At 35.9% G+C, this 6016-nt stretch overlaps 1 long non-coding RNA gene across 1 annotated transcript; it reads left to right on the top strand.

Annotated features, from left to right (window-relative positions):
* Window positions 1–1799: 1799 nt before the first annotated feature.
* Window positions 1800–2664, top strand: LOC136806554 (uncharacterized). The gene is made up of 2 exons (XR_010846577.1): window positions 1800–1878; window positions 2550–2664. It is a non-coding gene; the product is annotated as an uncharacterized lncRNA (long non-coding RNA).
* The last annotated feature ends 3352 nt before the right edge of the window (window positions 2665–6016 follow it).

The following is a 6016-nucleotide window of genomic DNA, read 5'->3' as shown; positions in this document are numbered from 1 at the left end:
GATTTTTGGCCGAACGTACGGTCGTTTTCAAAATCGAGTGCCCCCGGGCTAGAGACGAGATAGAATTTCACGTCCGAAAATAGCTCTACACAAACTAGATTTTAAAGAATTGTGAATATCCATACCCTGTACCAGAGTACCGTTTATTGTTTTGTAATACTCTACGGCAATGAAGTTAGAAATTATCCATAGATATCGGGTCAGTGTACAGGCTAGGATATTTAGTGCTGGATCAATCTCTAAGTACTGTCATCTATCATTAAAGCTACATGTTATTAAATTTAAACTTAACAACCGTGTTAATGCTCTTGTGGTATTTTGAATTTTTGGTACAAGATGTTATAAGAATCAAAACAAGACGACTCAGAGTCGAAAATTTCGCATAGTGCTCGATTATTCATAGATTTGAATTCTTAATTTGAAATCAATGATACGCTTGCAAAAAGGGATAAGTGGACAGTTTCGAATCTTTAACAGGGAAAAATTTTCGATTTCCAAGGTTGGAAATTTCAAGTTTTCTTAGTTGGAAAAAAGATAAAATCCAATGGAAAATCCAACCTGAAAATGTGGGACATTCTCCAAGTTTGGAAATTTTGCATTTTCCATGGCTTGGAATTTTCGTAAATCCAGGTTGAAAAAAGGAAAAATCCAAATTTAACAAGGTTGGAATTTTCGTAAATCCATGTTGAAAAAAGCCAAAATCCAAATTTAACAAGGTTGGGATTTTCTAAATCCAGGTTGAAAAAAGCCAAAATCCAAATTTAACAAGGTTGGAATTTTCGAAAATCGAGGTGGAAAAAAGCCAAAATCTAAACCAAACAAGGTTGGAATTTTCGAAAATCTAGGTTGAAAAAAGCCGAAATACAAGGTGGTTGGAAATTTCGAAAATCCAGGTGGAAAAAAGCCAAAATCCAAGCTTAAACAAGGTTGAAATTTTCGAAAATCGAGGTTGAAAAAGCCAAAATCCAAATTTAACAAGGTTGGAATTTTTTAAAATTCAGTTGGAAAAAAGCCCAAATCCAAGCTTAAACAAGGTTGGAATTTTCGAAAATCGAGGTTTGGAAATTTTCGACAATCTAGGTTGAAAAAAGCCGAAATACAAGGTGGTTGGAAATTTCGAAAATCCAGGTGGAAAAAAGCCAAAATCCAAAAAGTGACGGCAGAGATGTGGAAAAGAGATCTTAAACAAGGTTTTTGTTTTTGTGAACAGTCACTCACTAGCCTAGGCTCATGGCTCCCTGTCAATCTCTCGTTATTGTTCGCACAGATACGTGCTTGATCTTACAGGGTCGGATACAGGAGTAGGCTATCTTATTCACGGAGAGTAATTAGTTTCCATATAAGGTAATACGATAATAAAGTGCACTCTCCTCCATTGCTTATAGCCTCCCTCTGTACCCGAGCCTGTCTTAGATCACTCACACAGCTCAGCAGGGCACTATTTGAAACAATGACACAAGTACCCTATGTGCTTCACTGTGCAAACTCACTGCGATTGACCTAGGCCGCTCCATTTTTGACCTTTTTTTTCAATTCCCCAACTGTTTGGAAAATAAAAATTTCCCACCCAAAAAGTCATGTTTTCCAACCAGCCTTGGAAAATTGTCATTTCTACATGGGTTTTTTTCACTTGATTTTTCAAGGGCATTGGTTTATTCTACAAAACCTATGGGTAATTTACGTTTTCCAAATCAGCTTAAGGTAATTGCTCAAATTTCCAACCTTCAATTATAAAACCAAAATTTTCAACCCAAAAATATTGAATTTCCCACCTTGGAAATCGAAAATTTTTTCCTGTGTTTCATAGATGATAAAGTGACTTAACTGTGGTGCTATTACAGTATTATTTGAACAATCCTGAAAAACAATTTTAACAAGGCAAAGCAGTAGCGGCCTGGCTTAATTTTCTTGGTAGTGCAAACTATGAAATTGGCGCCCCTGGTATTTTGGTCCTTATTTGCGCCCTATACCATTAAGTGAAACTACTGTAAGAGCAGTGAGTGGTTGAAAGTAACGCCCGGAATCTCTGAGTTAACAAATTTTTATTGACCATTAAAGATCAATGGCTGAAAGAGGCCCAAAAAATTCGAAAGTTGGCAAGAATAAGGGTTCTTCGTAATTCAGGCGCCGCAGGCAAAAAAAATTTGTGTAAGAAAGGTCAAACAGCTTATAAGATATTCTAAAAAGGAGAAAGTTAGTCCGCATGAGACCACAAAAACCACAGTGAGCAGTTTCGATCAATCTCTCATTTTTGGGGTGAGCATCTTCTTTAACTCCTGATAGATACACAACACTTCTGTTGCTTTGACTTTTTGCGATTAAATGTTGATAGTAGTTTTGAAAAAATTCGTAAAAGAAAACGAAGAAAAAATTTACATTGCACTTATAGAATTAAGGCGCTAAAAACGTGTCAAAGGGCACAAAATCGCCCAACCAAACATCAAAAAAAGAATTTTGGCGCCCCCTTGAAAAGCTTTTTCGGCGCCCCTCTCAGGTCTTTCTGGGTGGTGCACTGCACACCCTGCACCCCCTGCCAGGCCGCCACTGAGGCAAAGGTTTTTATGGACTAAAAAACTGGGATTCTAGTTGGGTAAGGCTGTACATATGATATGACAATAATGAACAGAAATATCTAACAATCTAATCGGTCTTTTAAAAATTCAACGACAGATGTAATTAATATGGTTTTATTAAAGACCTCAATATCGAAAACTTACATTCAAGGTTCTAAGGGTGTTTCTAACATATAATTTCGCCCTGATTTAATACCCATAGCTGCCCGTTAAATTTCCTTTGAGATAACTTTTTTGGCAATCCATCAGAAGTTCATGGTTGAAGGTCTAATTTAAGCTGTGTTTGCAGGCAAAAACAGTAAATAGGCCTTTATTGGAATAAGTATACAAACTATGTTTTCAAATTGGATTAATTTTTCGATGGGTAGCCTGATCAATTTTTAAAATGGTTTATTGTTATCATAATTTATGATTTATAATCGGTCGGTCGGTCGATCGGTCGGTATAATATGAAAGTAATTTCTTAAAATCTAGGGTCGGAAAGTCAAGATCTAAATCGACTTGTTACGTTTTGAAGCAGCTGACCTTTTCCTCTTTATTGATGAGTGCCTTTGGTGCCATTTCGATTGTGATATTATATTCATCTAATTTTTGCGGAATGAATTTAGACTTTTTAAACTTGTTCAATTAAAAATATCTGCAAAAAACTTTTAAAGTCTATCTTCCAGCTTTGAAAAATCAATATTATTATTTTCTCAATTTTGGGAAAAACAGGGTTGAAAGGGCCCGCAGAACATTAATTTAGTCTCGCCTAATCTGAAAATAGTATATTTTGATAATTTATTTATTTGTAAAAAGAAAATTACAATGTATAGCAATGTGCCCTCCCGTTTATTACCATAATGGCTTTATGGCAACTCCTGAACTTGGGCACAGGATGTACGGTTACACATTTTATGGATTGCATTGTGGAGTCACAAGAGTGCTAAAACTGCGAGAAGCGAGCAATGCATAATGCAAATAGTGAGCGTCTTAAATGAAGACTCTCCAAAAGAAAATTATCAACTTTGTGCCAGCAATACAAAGCATGTTTTTATTTCTTTTTGTGAACGTTCAAAAGAATGACAGGCTTTATAGAGATTGAAGATTGAAATTTCTTTAAAATATATTTTACTTGAAGATGTGGATTTCGGTTTCACCACTCTGGGGTTCACCAAACTCCAGCTCTTCTTTAAAGATTTTCACTGCAAATGAAATTGAAAAAAATTGACATTCTATTCTACTATCCTAATATTGGTTAAAATTTATCCACAAATTAAAGATGTTATTCAAATAAGTGCAATAGTACCACCTACCACCAACAAAAAATCTGTCTAGATTCGCCAAAAATAAATTCGAATAAATAAATAAAATCTACCTCTGTAGAACAGAATGCAAATATGAAGGAGGAAATAATTTATTCGAATCATAGAAATATTCGAATTAGTGAGAGTGTACTATAACTCGAGCAGAGCGTGGTATGTGCAGAATATGGATGATATGATGATTCGCTAGATTAACAAGGTCCCCGGGGGGGGGTACTAGGTTTGCGAGGTGACGGGTATGTCCGAGCCGAAAATCTAAAATCGATCCTTTGAGAGACAAAATTTTGGTGATTTTGGGACCCTTTGAGAGACTTTTTCCTAAATTTTGGTACATTTTTTCCAAATTTTGGTTTGATTTTCACCAAATTTTGGTCAAAATTCTTGGAAATCGTGACCCTTTGAGAGAGAAATTTTTGATTTTTATGATTTTGGGACCCTTTCAGAGACTAACTTTTGAATTTGTACCCCTTTGAGAGACTTTTGAGGAATGAGAAAAGGTACCTTCTGGTCGCACATACCCGCACCATTTTGGTACTTACCCCCCCCCCCCCCCCGGACAGGTCAAATAGTGCAAAAAAAACCGCCCGTGGGTTTTTGCGGTGGTGTGTGGGCGAAAAATCAGAAATCCCGATTGAATCTGAAAACGGAATCGGGGATAAAGAAACCGCGGGAAAAAACACTGAAAACTGTCAAAGACAAAACTGGTACAAAAAAACAAAAACTGCACACCACTCACTGACACAACAACGACTTTGTTTGGGTTTGTCATCCAGTAAAAAGCAGCCAAGAGAGATAGATGGTAAGTGGTAGTTTTAACATGCTTTTAGCTAGAGCTGTAAGTCTGAGAATTCTCATTTATTTTTGTCTGTTTTACAATCGTGTAATTTTCATTTCATTCATAATCAATTCATCATTACGTTGTTATGTTGATAGGACTAAAGACGAAAGACATATCTAATCTGGTCTGGAGAGGGATACTTTTTGCCACGAGACAAATACACCGGACAGTCCGGTGCGTCGGCAGGGTCCTGTCTTATTTTGTATTTTCCAGTCTCCTTGTTTTTGTAGCTTTAATAAGTAAGTCTGATGCGTGATGGGGGAAAAAGTAGAGTATGCTGCATCATTCAGTCTAGCAGAATGTTAATTCTTCTTTCAGAAAAAAGACTATAATTTGTTTACCTTTATTCTTGCAGCTTTCCAACATCCAAGCTCTCGAACATCACAAGCCGAATGAAATTACTTTCGATTTCCCGTAGAAATTATGCGATGAAAAATCCGGGGGTTAATGAATAAAAACTTTCTTTTCAGCACTAGTTAGTTATCTTTGCTTATAACGAATTATTACTTTTCAATAGACCTTTTCGCCTTTCCTCCGCCCATATGAATTGATGAAAAATTATGGTGGCCGAATTGCGTGGTGAAATTCCCTTAGAAAGTATGCAAAACATATCAAAAGAAAGTAACCTTATATCACTCATCCTTGAACAAGCACTTCAAAAGACTTAACATTAGACAGAAACTCCAAACTGAAAATCACCAGCGAAGGTAAAAAACAATCCTTTATTCGGCTGACGGCAAATTATTCTCTGGGAATAGAGCCGCCAAATGATCAAATCAAAACATGAGAAGTGTGACGTCATAATTACTGCTTTTAGTTGCGTGTTTGAAAGTTTGATGTGTGTATCCGTCTTCGTGGCATTTTTTATGGCATAAACAAAATATGCAATGTCTTTAAGAACAAATCCTAAGGCTTTTGTTGTTCTGTAAATATTTCCTTTTGGATTAAGAAATTCCATCTTTTATTGTTCTAATGATTATAATATTTATTTATAAGAGGCTTTGTTGTCTTTTTAATCTTTGTGTAAACTTGCATATTTTTTGCATACATTCCAACTAAATCCAACCACGGCATTTTCGTTCCTGTATTTTTGCATACAATTCAAGATGGCGGACGGAAAGGCGAAAAGGTCTATATAATTTGTTAAATATAATTTCTGATTACAAAAATACTTTATATTGTACTGAAAGTTTGAAAAAGTTGATTCTACTTAGTTCTTTATTTTCATGTCTAACCCCCGTCTTAAAAGAAGTCCCAGATTCCCGGGATTTTGGCGGTCGGGCGTTCAAAACAAAGGCGTT

This window comes from Clytia hemisphaerica, unplaced genomic scaffold, assembly GCF_902728285.1.
Source record: "Clytia hemisphaerica strain Z4C2 unplaced genomic scaffold, Clytia hemisphaerica genome assembly, whole genome shotgun sequence".
Classification (NCBI taxonomy): Eukaryota; Metazoa; Cnidaria; class Hydrozoa; order Leptothecata; family Clytiidae; genus Clytia; species Clytia hemisphaerica.
Note: the sequence above shows the minus strand (reverse complement) of the source record. Positions and strands in the feature narration are given on the sequence as shown.